General features: G+C 41.5%; 1 protein-coding gene across 2 annotated transcripts in view; it reads right to left on the bottom strand.

The window, feature by feature from the left end:
* LOC143411875 (phospholipid-transporting ATPase IB) overlaps nt 1-13462 on the bottom strand; it is a 606876-nt gene that overhangs the window by 71419 nt on the left and 521995 nt on the right. The gene's annotated exons all lie outside the window — the stretch shown is intronic.

Here is a 13462-nt window from a genome sequence, read left to right as displayed (position 1 = left end):
AACAAGGCTCTGCTCAGCTGTGTGGGAGGCACTAAGACCAACTGAACACACTTGCTTCTCCTGCATCTTACTTGCTAGTTCAGGAGCGAGGAAAAAGACCTATGCTGTATAGCATTGGACATGAGCCATGATGAATACAGAGCAATGTGCTGGGGAGATGGGAAGGAAGGTAGAGGTCATCTCTGGTTGGGGACACACCCAATATATGTCATAAAGTGACATGAGCCGAACTTGTAAAGAATGGGTAGGGTTTTGGTATAAAAAGATAACAACAGAAGGGAACATGAAATAGAAGACAAGCAGCAACAAAGGCACCTAGAGGGCAACAATGGACAGTTAAATCTGGCTCACCCACAAAAAATGGACGGGAGCTGTGATGGAAGGGGCAGGCAAGGTCAGCTGAAGTCAGACCTAGAGGCCCTTGAACAACAGGCTGAGATTCTACTTGATAAGCATGAGACTGCAGCGAACACTTCTGCCTTACTCATCTACAAAGTCGTTTTGAGCCCAGGCTATGCATAAGACACCGAGTTGGTTGCTGGAAGAAAACAAACAAACAAACAAACAAGATGCTTACAGCAAAGACCACCTAGGGGAGGGGGAAATGGAACATGAAACAAATAATAGTCTACATTCTCATCAATAATGATGAGGAAGGAAAACATTTTGGTGCCATTACCGAGAATAAAGAGAGCGCTCAGGGCTTAGGAAGCAGTATTTGAGAGGAGCCCTCCAAAAGGCATAGGAATTGGCAAGGGGTTTGGAGTGCTGCGCACAGAAGGAACAGCACAGGTGAAGCTCTGAGGGCAAAGGCCTTAGGGAAGGTGGAGAAGCAGAGCATGAGCTACGTGGCTGGAGAGTGCTTCACAAGACCCTCGCTGACAGGATGGCAGCACCCGGTTGGGTCAGGACTTATGGCCATGAGGAGGACTCTGATTCAGAACATAATTCAAACTCATTGAAGGGTTTGAAAAAGGGAAGGCACACAACTTGATTCACATTGTTCAAAGAATATTCCAGATGCTCTGTAGAAAACACCATAGGGGGACTAGAAGAAGGGAACCACAAACACAGTGGAGGCAGCAGCTTGTGGTAGGGTGAGGGCAGTGGGGATGAGAGCTAACAGAATGGGGAGAGACCTAGGGGAAATAAGGGACAGAACTTAGTGAGGGATTGGGCATGGGAGTTAGGTAGAGGTGGTGCTGGAGTGGTGGTCTATACAGAATAAACTGAAATAGGAAAAGAAATGGGGTTATTAAGGCAAGAAGGTTAGGGCTATCACAGAGGGGCAGCACAGGAAATAAGGCCTGCAGGAAGGGCATGGGGAATTCTGCTGAGGGAAAACTTACACTGTTTGATGCTTGAACACAGAGGTTGAGGAAGACTCAAAGAGTACCCGGAGATCTCCAATCTAGCAACTGGAAACTGAGACTAGTTTTGACACTGAATGAAAATGGAACCGACTTGGAGATTATTCACATGGAAATAATATTTGGTGTTGGGTACAGAGTTGATGGGGTTAGCCAGGGAGGAAGTAGAGAGAGAAGTGTGACAGAATCATGGTGAACCTTACCTCTCGGGGCCTGGAGGAGACCAGAAGCAGGGGAGAATGTCCACGTGGTAGGAGGAGACAGCAACACCAAACGGGGCAGAAAGACAGAGAACCCTGGGTCTCAAAGACGAGAAAGACATTAACAGCTCGTGGGAGAAAGGCTAAGTGGTGACTGGAGTCCAATGCAAGGAGTACAGGTATGTAAGGTGGCAGAGGAGCAAGGGTAGGAGGCTCTTCCAACAGGCTCGGGGACCAAGACAGCAAATGAGCGCAGAGTGATTCAAGGCAGGTGAAATCAAAGACAAGGTGACTGAGAGCTCATGTGAGGGACTCTCCACCTTGTGAAGGAAAAAGCCAGTGGAGAGAGAGAAATTAAACATGTACCATAAAGTCCAGGGTTAGCAAGACTTTAAATCTTTATATCTGGGATTCAATGGAGAGGGTATCACCAATTGGGTTGTGTTTCTCTGTATGTAACTAAAAATACAACTAACAGTCCCTAGAACAACATCGAAAATATCTTTCCCCCCCAAATGATTCTGGAAGTAGGTATTTGCCCCTGGTGCTATCAAGTGCTCAGGCTTGCTTGGTCCCTTTGCACTGCCATGCTCAGTGTTGGCTTTCCTCTTGTTTGTGGCCTCACAGTCCTGGGATGGCTGCTGTGGCAATATGCATTACATCTGCCATCAAGGAAAGAAGAGAAGGGAGCCCCTCAAGCTCCATTCATGTGGAAGCCCCAGCTGACTTCCTTTAGTGCTCACTGGATAATTCGGGCTCACATAGATACTCATGGGTACAAAGGAGCTTGAGGACATCAATAATTCTTTTCAGTATCCCTAATGGGAAGTGGCAGAAATGAAAGAGATTGTCAGCAGCTGCTATGGTTTGTGTATGTGTCCCCCAAAGGTCTGTTGTTAAAGGACTGGTCCCCAGGGTAAACTATTGGTAGGTGGTAGAACCTTGAGGAAGTGGGGACTAGTGGGAGGTCCATAGATCTTTGGGGGCATCCCCTTGAAGGGGATTGTGGGGCTCCCACATCTTCCTCCCTGACTTTTGCTTTCTGGCCATTATATGAATGACTTTGCTCTTACACACTCTTGTCATGATATGCTGCCTAGCCACAATCCTGAACAAATGGGGCCAATTGATCATGGACTGAAATCTCCAAAACCACAAGCCAAGATAAACCTTTTCTCTTTATAAGTTAATTGACTCAGGTATTTAGTTATAGTGATAGAAAGCAGACACAGAAGCTTTTGAGTCAGCCATGGAGATGCAGAGGTTGTTAGAAATTACATGGGGGGTTGGGGATATGGCTCAATCGGTAGTGCGCTCGCCTGGCATGCGTGCGGCCCGGGTTCAATTCTCAGCACCACATACAAAGAAAGATGTTGTGTCCGCCGAAAACTGAAAAATAAATATCAGAAATTCTCTCTCTCTCTCTCTCTCTCTCTCTCTCTCTCTCTCTCTCTCACACACACACACACACACACACACACACACACACCTCTCTTAAAAAAAAAAAAAGAAATTACATGGTTCCTGAGAAATACAGATAATAGAGGGATATTTTGAAAGAGAATATGTATGAGGTGGCTTTGTTTACAAGCCCGGAACAAGGGTCCATCCTTGGTAAGGGGAGGGGAAGAGAGTTGGTGAGTTTGGAATATCACCTTGGGAACAGTAAGAGAAAGCCAACAAGATGGGTAACCCATAGGGGTGTATCATAGTCCAAAAATCCTAGAGAAACATTCTGTTATTGAAACCCTGCTTTTAAATTCCAAGGGTTTAAAAAGTGGTTCAGAATAATCATTTTATTTTTCTTGAAAGGCTCACTTTTAAATTTGTGATGTTATAATGTAAATATATATTCCTTAAAATATTGAAGGGACTGGTTGAGCTAATTTTAGAGAGGATGAATAGCAATATAGGGTCAATGTCAAGTAAGAAGGGACAGCTGAGAAAAATTTCCAATAATGTTCACTTAATAATAGAGAAACCAACCAAATAAATAATGCTTCTGTGTTCTTCACTGACAGAAATAATGTAATTTTGAGTCAACTGAAAGGATTCTAGTATCTTTCATTCCAAAGGCAATCTTTAAATATGCATGTCAGCTGACTTCCTCCTCCTTACAGCAGCCCCAGGCCCCAGCCATCTGCTTGGGGAAGCACAAGTGTCAAGAGGTCGTTCCCCCTGCCAACCCGGAGCCCCTTTCTAACTGACAGGGAGAAAATGTGGGTTTGCAGAACTCACCAGTTGTTTTCTCTGGGGCTTGAAACCATAACATTTCCATTCAGAGGAAATAGTCTAGGATGTTTATTTTTTCAAACTTCATGAATATTAAAAGCACCATAATTGAAGCCAAAACATAAGAAAAATGAATGCAGTGGTACCAAATGTGGGTGTTCTGCTTTCAAAGCAGTCTCCATCGATGTAAAATGTTTGAAGCAAAAGAAGATAAATGGTATAAACGCACAGCTAAATCAAGTACAGTTTTGAAGATCATAATTTTATCTGGGCTTTTGCTGTCCCCTAGGAAAGTAGACGACATGAGAAAGAGCAGTGCTGTTATTTGAGAAGAATGAGCACACATCTACTGAAAATTCAGTGTGCCAATTCTATTTTAAAGGTTCAGATTTATTTGGCCTGGATATACCATGAACCTCTGAGGATTTACATATCTTTAACCTAATGTGAAGAACTAATAACCAGTGAGGGGCTTAGATAAGACCTTATGAATATTCAAACCTTTTAAACCCCCGAGTATGGAGACACATATTTCTCAACACTACAATATGCATCCTATTATCTCTTTTCAAACTCTCTGGCCCAACAGCAGCCCCGTGGTGGAGAAATTCTCTGGAATTAGAAAAAAAAAAAAATTCAGAATGTTAACATAGACAACCAACAGCCTATTTTGGAACTGAGGATGACTGGAACTTCCCAAGAGTCAAACCTGATTTGCTTTTTAAGAGAAACATCATCAAACATTGAGCTCATTCCTGAAATGGAGAAGCCATGAGGTGATAAAGTACAGGTCAAGTATCTCTTATCCAAAATGCTTGGGTACAGAAGTGCTCAAATTGGTTTTTTGGTTTTTTTTTTCTTTTCTAGATTTTAGACTAGTTGCTTAGACTTTCAGATTTAGTACCCCTAATCTGAATAAAGTAAAATCTGAAATCCAGAACATTTTATGAAAAGTTTCAGATTCTGGAGTACTTCAGAATTTAAATTTTCAGGTAAGGAATGCTTGACCAGTACAGACTTAATTTTCCTTTTCTCTTAGTGCTGAGGATGAAGCCCAGTACCTGCTGCATGTGCTGTACCACTGAGCTACATACCCAGTCCTTGATGTTTTACATAAACGCTTTTGCTGGTGTGTTGGGTGGCTTAGGAGAGGTATGATGGCAGTGAGACTAGCTGTGTGGTTGTGCAGGGGGGTGGGGAGGCCAATGTTGAGCTAGCATTTGTGCACTTTACATTTGAAACAAGGAGCCATAGGAGAGGGGAAAAGGTGACAGAATGAAGAGTAGACAGTAGTAAAAGGAAATACAAAATCAGCTTGCAGGGGAGCGAGGAAAAGGAGATGAGGAAAGCCCTGGAGAACCTGGAAAAAGTGCTTTTTCTGTTATTGCTGTGATCCTCTCCTGGCATCAGGAGAAGTTATTCCCAAGTCATTTTCAGCTCATATGTTTATTCTTTCAAAGATTTCTGAGAGTGAACTAAATATAAAATAAATCTGCAATAATTTAAATTTTAACCTACTTGTGACTGGTAATATCACTCATTTTTATTTTCAAACTTTAAGCTAATTTTTAGGGCATGATCCATCTGCTGTGTATATCTCATTCATTCTTTAGGAAAATATCCATTGACTACCAGTAATATGCTAGACATAGTACTGCAGGTTGGAAGTGTGCTGGATCATAAGGGAGACTCAGTTCCTGCCCTCTAGGGTTTCCTGTTCACTGGAAAACAAGGATAATAAATGAACAATAAATTCCAAGAAAAGTACAGGGTGAGTGCTCTTGGAGTTGATGGTGGTTGGCAGACAAGTGGAGAAAAATCAGAAAGAACCCTGAAAGCTTGAAAGATGAGCATGAGCTGTCAAGTGACAGATCCTGTGGCTTTGCTGGTTGCAACCCACATGGTCTCTCTTGGCTTGTCTCTGTTCAATTCCTGCAGCTTTCCTGGGCAGATGTTTCACACTACTGACATCTCTTAATCTCAGGGGTCTCTACTGAAACTTTGGCTTCCTTCTCACTTGGCTTCCTTCTCTTCATGCATCACCTTCTCAGAGCTAGCCAACAGGGACTCTCATCCTACTACACCATATCTGGGCTCTCAGGCTATTATAGTTTAGATATGAGGTGTCACCCAAAAGCTCATGCATGAGACACTGTAAGAAACTTGAGGTGAAATGGTTGGGTTATGAGAGCCTAACCTAATCAGTGCATTAATCCACTGTTAGGGATTAACTGGGTGGTAACTGTAGGTAGGTAGGATATGGCTAGAGGAAGTGGATCACTGAGGGACGACTTTGGGGTTTATATTTTGTTCTTGGTGAGCAGAGTTCTCTCTGCTTCCTGATGCCATGTCCCAAGTTACTTTCCTGTGTTAAACCCTTCGGTTATGGTGCTTTGTCTCACACCTCAGGCACAGAACAATGGGGTCAGACATCTATGGACTGAGACCTCTGAAATGGTAAGTGCCAAATAAATTTTTCCTCCCCCTAAAATTGTTCTTGTTGGGTCTTTTGGTCACAGCAGTGATAAAGCTGACTAAAACACAGGCCTTCCTTTTAGATCTTGGTGGAAGCCTCCATGACCCCATAACTCCAGCTTCCTGCAACCCTGCAGAACCAGTATCAAGTGGTTGTTGCCAAGGTGTGCCAAGCCTTCTGGGACCATAACTGCAGCAGCTTCTGAGTGCCTAGGGAACCAAGCACGGTGAAACAGCTTCCTTGGCACCCCTCCGCAAGCAGGGTGCCCCAGGGTCTCTCCTCAAATAAATTTTTAGTTTTACACCCTTGAGCCTGAGAAGGATGTGGTTTTGCGAATTCCTGAGATGCCCTTAAGCCACCTCTCCTGTTGTCTCTGTGCAAAGTACATAATATCTCTTCGTAGGCTACAGTGTCTTTAACAATCACAGCTTCCTTAATCCCAGCTTTCTTGCATTTTTCTGATCAAGCTACAATTTTTTAAATCTTTCTTCTCCTGATTATCACAGTAAACTTGGTTAAAAGCTTCCAGCAATATTCACATCACTTCCTGGATGTTGTGTTGCCTTGAAATTACTTCTACCAGATCAAGTAGTCCATTATTTTAAAATTCAGCCTCACAAAAAGCCTCAAGGCATGGGCATGGCCAGAAGATAATATGACTGGGCCTTAGTTCAGTTTCCAATGTTGTTTTCCTCTGAGACCTCATGAGTCCAGTCTTTATTGCCCACAATCCTAATGGCATTCTGGTCTTCTGAACTCCCAAGAGAACTGCCCACTAAACTATTCTTACAACGCTCTATGACTTTTTCAGTTTTCATTTCCAAACTTTTCAAAATCCCTTTCCTGCAAACCAGCTCCAGTGGCTTCTGAACCACACAGTCAGGTGAATAAAAGCAAGGACCCCACTCTTGGTACTAATTTCTGTTTCAGTTAGCTTTTTCATCAGTGTGACCAAGACGCCAGATAAGAACAAACTAGAAGAGAAAATTTTTATTTTGGCTTACAATTTCAGAGGTTTAGTCCATGGTTGACCAACTTCATAGCTTTGGGCCTGAGGTGAGGGTGTGGCAGAAGCAAGCAGCTCAGGACATGGCAACCAGGGAGTAGAGAGAGATTCTTGTTCACCAGGGACAGAACATAAACCCCACAGTCGCTCTGCCAGTGACCTCCTCCAGCCACTCCCCACCCGCCCAATTACCACCCAGTTAATCTATATCAGTAGATTCATTCACTGATTAGGTAACTATTCTCACAATCCAACCATTTCACCCCTGAACATTCCTGCATTGTCTCACATGTGAGCTTTTGTGGAACATCTCATATCTAAACCATAATGAATTTTATAAATAGAAATTTTTTGTACTTAATAAATGTACTTACTGATACATCTATTTTGTTATTATTATGATGCTGCTGGATGGAACCCAGGATCTTGTACATGGTAGACAAGTGCTCTAACACTGAGCTATATCACCAGCTCACTGTATTAATTTTTTAAATCTCAAATGAGATTATTTCTTGTCTTGTTCAAAGCTACCATTTTTTCCTATACAATTGCACCTCTTTCTCATCTATGTTCATTAATTATTCTTGCCATAAGCCACTCCCTTCTCATCTTGTTTCCCATCTCTTCTGGACCTGGGGTATGTTGTTTTCTCCTACTGAAATGTGATCCTTCCCCTTAGATATTAGGGGAAAAAAATCTTTGTTTTCCTCCAAGATCTTTCTGAAGGGTGGGTGGGGTGTTACTGATTGGGAAATCTTCAGTTTCCTTGACCCCCTCCACCCCAAAGCTGACTATGTCTTTAGGTGTTTTATATAGAAACACAGGTTTATACTTCAATCTGAGTAATACCTTAATCACTACACAAAACACATTGTGCTATATGTTTGTTCCCTTCACTAGTTCCTTGAGAATAACAACTAAATATTTCATTTTATATTCCCAGGACTAATATAGCTCAATAACTTGAAGAAAGGAGACCAACTCAATATATTTTTTTAATCTGAGCTCAATAAGACAGCAAGATTTGAAAGTTCTGTGTTGCCCCAAATCTGTGAAATTAAATACTCTACCATTCTGTGAAATTAAAATACTCTACCATTAGGAAAAAAGCACAATCCAGTGTATTATTTGATTAGTATCTAGTAAGGGTTATATATGTAGGAACCCCCAAGAACCTCAATGAAAGCATGAATTAAGATATCATTATAGAATGAATTATATCTCCTAAAAATGCAGATATTGGGTTGGGGATGTAGCTAAGCAGTAGAGCTTTTGCCTGGCATGTGTGAGGTCTTGAGTTCCATTTCTGGTAGCGCAAAACCCCCCAACCAAACAACAAAACAAACGACAATTCAGATGTTGACATTATAATTTTTCTATATTTCAAAATATGACCTTCTTTGGAAATAAAGTTGTTGGACATATAATTAGTTAAGCTTAAATGAGGTCACTAAGGGTGAGCCTAATCCAGCTAATAAATTGGTGTTCCTTATAAAAAGGAGAAATTTGGATGAATATGTGCGGACAAGGTGATGCTTCTATAAACCAAGGAATACCAAAGATGACTAGCAAGTCACCAGGTACCAGGACAGAGGGCCCCTCAGCAGGAATCAGCCCAGTCAACATCTTGGTCTTGGACTTCAGGACCTTGGTACTGTGAATCAATAATATCTATTGTTAAAGCCACTCTCTCTGGTGCTTTCTACCAGAGCCTTAGGAAATGAATCCAGATATTTATTGGGGGTCTATTGTCCAAAATTTAATTGCTCTTGTCAAGCCTTCAATTGCTCTGCTTCAAGTGGGAGAGGCGCATCAGACAACTGGGAGCGGGGGAGCATTGTTTGACAGGTTGGGCACTGTCAGATAATACCAACACAGCTTGTGTGTGGAGAGACAAAGGCAAATAGGTTGAAGGACAGGTTACTGGCTAGCATTTGTTTCTCCCATCCAGGTCAGCCACTTGGAAAAAAATCATTTTCAATCATGATAAAGTCTGTCATGTAAGAAAACAGAGTCTGTAACAATACCATCATTTTTCTGTAAGTTCTCATGCAGCCAGAAAGCAATGTCACAGAAAATGCAAGAAAATTAGAGCCAGAAAGGATTCAAATTGTCAACCCTATATCAACTGAAAGATGAAAATCGGAGCCATCACAAAATACTCCTGGATGGAGGCAGCTTCTTTATTGAAAAGACTGCATAGGACTGCCTCATTCATTGTTTTGATAACTTGCAGGTGATGGGGGACTTCACATCACACCCATTTTACAGAAGAAAAATAGAATCTAAAGGTTGAGTTATCCCCAGGCTAACATGGAAGTGTGTGGCAGGATGGAATCTGGACTCGATCACCTCAATTTCAGTTTTGATAATTTGCAAAAATAAATCTTGGCTGGGATGGATATCAACATGAAGAGAGTCATTTTTTTGAAGTCGAAAAAGGTAGTAAAATGCAGAAAAAGATTTCATGCCTCCTGCATTGCATGCTCTTGCACACTCAGGCTGGCCCTCTGGGGCTGCAGACCATGCTTATCCTCCGTTCCCTGGGCCTGGCGGAGTGTTGGCTTGTGGTAGACAAACAATCAAGGTTTGCTGAAAGTGAAATAAAAGACTTCAATAAAAGACTATTTTAGAAAGACTTTGTGAACTGGCAAGTACATCCCTGCTGCTTCTGGCAGGGCTATGCTGGTGGATCTGCTTATGGGAAAATTTTACTATTACTGTTCATCTAAAAAGAAGAATTGCTGAATCTTCTCTGATGTGAGAAGGGGTGATGTTTTCACTCTCTATTCCCACCAACACAGGTTTTGAGGTTGTCCCTTTGCTTTGTGAAGAAAGCATGGTGGCCCAGTCTGGCTTCATTTAACCTCACTTTTCCTTCTTCCTTTGAGGCGATAACAGAGTCCACCTTGGAATCTGGACCAACATGACACAGAGTCAAAAGACTGGTTCCCCATAAAACAAGGTGTCCCTAAGCTTCCTAGCAGGCACCGTTCTGGGTATAATTACAAGAATGAGGCTACAAGGATTAGAGTCAGAGACTGTCACAGTGGGAAAGTGCGGCTGGCTCACAGTCACCAGAGATGCAAACAGATGAGCAACAAATGTGTGAGGCCTGCCAAACCTCCCCCCTTTTTTGGAAATCCTCACCCCTGCGTGGAATATTTGGACACATGCAGGCATATTAGATGTGGGCTACTAATTCTAAGAGTGAGCCGAAAAAGGAATGTGAGAACCCTGCTAACCCTTCTGCTTAGCGCTCTCTGAAGGGGCTCCAATAATCGCTTATTTATAACCTCTGAGCACTTGGTGGCCTTCCATGGAAGGAGCAGGCAGCTGCCTACAGGAAACCAACGGCCCTGCCCACTGACTGGAAACAGATGTCCCTTTCTGTCATCTTTGCAAATAGTTGCAATTCCATAAAGCGATCGTTGTCAACTTATTTCCTTCTATTTGTGGTTCACTGAAATTTCAGGATCTAAAGATCTCATCATCTTGTCATCAGCCACAGTTCATGCCTGAGACAATGTTGCAATAAGACTAAGCATACTCATTCTTGTAAATTCATCCCTTTATTCTTAAAAAAAAAAAAAAAAAAAAAAAAAAAAAAAAAAAAAAAAAACACCTAGAAATCAGAAAGGGGCCTTGCTTGGGCTCACTCAGATTAAATTCTGAGTTAATTTACAATAAAAACTTCTCTCTCTCTCTTTTCTTTCTCTCTTTCTCTCTTTCTTTCTTTTGCAGTGCTGGGGATCAAACTGAGGGCCTCAAACACTGAGGCAAGCACTCTACTATTGAGCTATACCACCAACCCTAGAATAAAAACTCTTAACAATCATAATGAACTGACCACAGAAATTCCATTAAATTACATGTTACTGATTAGGATGATAGGGCCACTGGCAGAATTTCAGAGGCAGGAGAACTCTTATTGATTGTGTGGTATAGTTCCACCTCCTCCTATTTTATATGCAGTTATAGGAAATCACTATGCCAGGATTGCCCCCTTCTGATTTCTCACTTTCCTAAATTGCTTACTCCCTAAAGTTTGTAAAACAAGAGTGTCACTGTTCTTACATTTTAGAAAAGTCTAAGAAATAAACTATAGAAGAAAGAATATTCATCACCTCAAAAATTATTTACTTATTTCTGGTTTAGAAATACATTTTGTTTTTATGCACTTTTAATCAAATAAACACCATAAACTATACTTTCAACCATAAATATTGTACTGTTCTATATCATATAATCAAACAAAATAGTACAGGTCAGTTTTTAGACTTAAATCTTTCACAGCAGCACAAGATTTTATGGGTCAGTACAGTAAATACACCACATAAATATGTACTTGTTTCCAGTTTCTTTTTCTACTATCCAATGATTTTTTTTTACACAAAATTTAAGGAGTAAAAGATTCAACAATATATTTTCTTTGACTCTTATACTGGTTTAGTGTGCTGTGGGAAGTTTTGGGGCCTTGCTGTTGAATTTTGCTTACACCTCCTTTTTCAGTCCTTGAGGAAAAGAGGTCTGTCACTTAGGAGGTAAGGCAGGAAGACAGAGTTTCTGCCCACTAGAGGCTCACAGTTTTTCTCATAGCACAAGAAAGAAAACATTTTGCATATTCAGGAAAGGCAAAGGAAGGGTGTGGGAACTTGAGGGTGCCAGGCCAACACTACAGAGATGCAAAACAGACTCTGAGAGCCAGGTGGGCAGAGCTGGTGGGATGTGTAGGGGCACTTGGCTTAATGACTGGTCTGAGGGGAAGGATGTTGCTCCTGGCTCTGTTAGCTGATGGATGGTGGAGCTATTTACTGAGGCGGAAACTGTCAGGGGAATATGGAGACATCTCTGTCACACAGGCTGGGCAGAGGACATGTGTAGATGTATGTATCATCCATGTGGAGAAATCTGGAAGGCTCTGGGCCACTGAGTCTGGCATGTAAATGGGTAACCTAATCTTTCACAGGTTTAGAGGTAGAAGTCATCAGTACACGGGTACTAGTGCACAAGGGAAGTATGGACCAACGGCTAAGGGAAGAAGTTGGTGAACATCACCTTACAGAAGTGGGGAAGGGAAGGAGAAGAGCTGACTGGAGAAGAGTTTCAAAGAAGCAAAGGAGTGAGTTCAGGACAGAACAAAATGACAGGAAAAATCTAGAATTGGAATTAAGGACTGGTTGTACACATAGATGAGACTAGTTTCACAGGAACGATGAGGGCAGCAATCCGGTTAAGGGCTGAGCAGGTTAAGGTCCTCTCACATGGGTTGAGAAAGAAGAAACCTCTCTTAAGAGTGACAGTGGGGTCTCTCAGGACTGGGGCTAGAGGAGTGGTAGATTATCCCAAAGGCTACTCCACCCACCTTGCAGCCCTCCTGCCAGCTTAGGGCTTGAACAATGCTGTTCTCCTCTACAAATGCAGTACATACTTTTATGTCCTACAAACAAAAAACCAAACCTAACTACTTCAGATCTCTTGGATATGGTGATCTGTATATAATCAAAAAAGAGGTGGTATGCTGAGATAAGAAATCCTAAATGTTTAAAGCTTTTCTTCCGATTGATGATTTCCTTTTAATTTCTGTAATTTATAATATAATTTATAATATACTATTTTTGAACTTCACCAAGATAGAGTTTTCTAGTAAAATATTTATGTCAACATTGATTCCTGAAATTATATTTATATGAATTCTAATTCATCAATTGAATGTGTCTATCCTGACATAGTAAAGTGAAATGAGTTACATATTGAAAAAAGTATGCTTGAGTATTCAAAACATTTTAAAATTAAAATTTTAAATATAGAAATAAGGTTGAATTCAAGGTAAAAGTCATAATGCTAATCAGATAACCTTTTGTATTTTAAAACTAATCACTAACCAAGTAAATCATCAGTATGGATAATCAGCTCACAGCACACAAACTTGCAGAAAGCAGACACTCACTCAATGTTTGTTGAGGTGCATTTTAGAAAACCACTATGGCCAAGCTGTGAGCCCTCAAGCTTCTTCAAGTGTCATTCCAGTGGACTAGGGAACATGATGTTCTGGGGGTCCAGGAAGCCAACCTCATGAGTGACCACCTTTTATAAATATATGTAAAGGCATTCCTATTCCCAGGAGACAGACTAGCTTTCCTCTGTCTTTCTTACATGTAAAGAATCACATCAAATA

Source organism: Callospermophilus lateralis, chromosome 12, assembly GCF_048772815.1.
Source record: "Callospermophilus lateralis isolate mCalLat2 chromosome 12, mCalLat2.hap1, whole genome shotgun sequence".
Lineage (NCBI taxonomy): Eukaryota > Metazoa > Chordata > Mammalia > Rodentia > Sciuridae > Callospermophilus > Callospermophilus lateralis.
The sequence above is the reverse complement of the archived record's forward strand: the minus strand, read 5'-3'. Positions and strand labels throughout refer to the sequence as shown.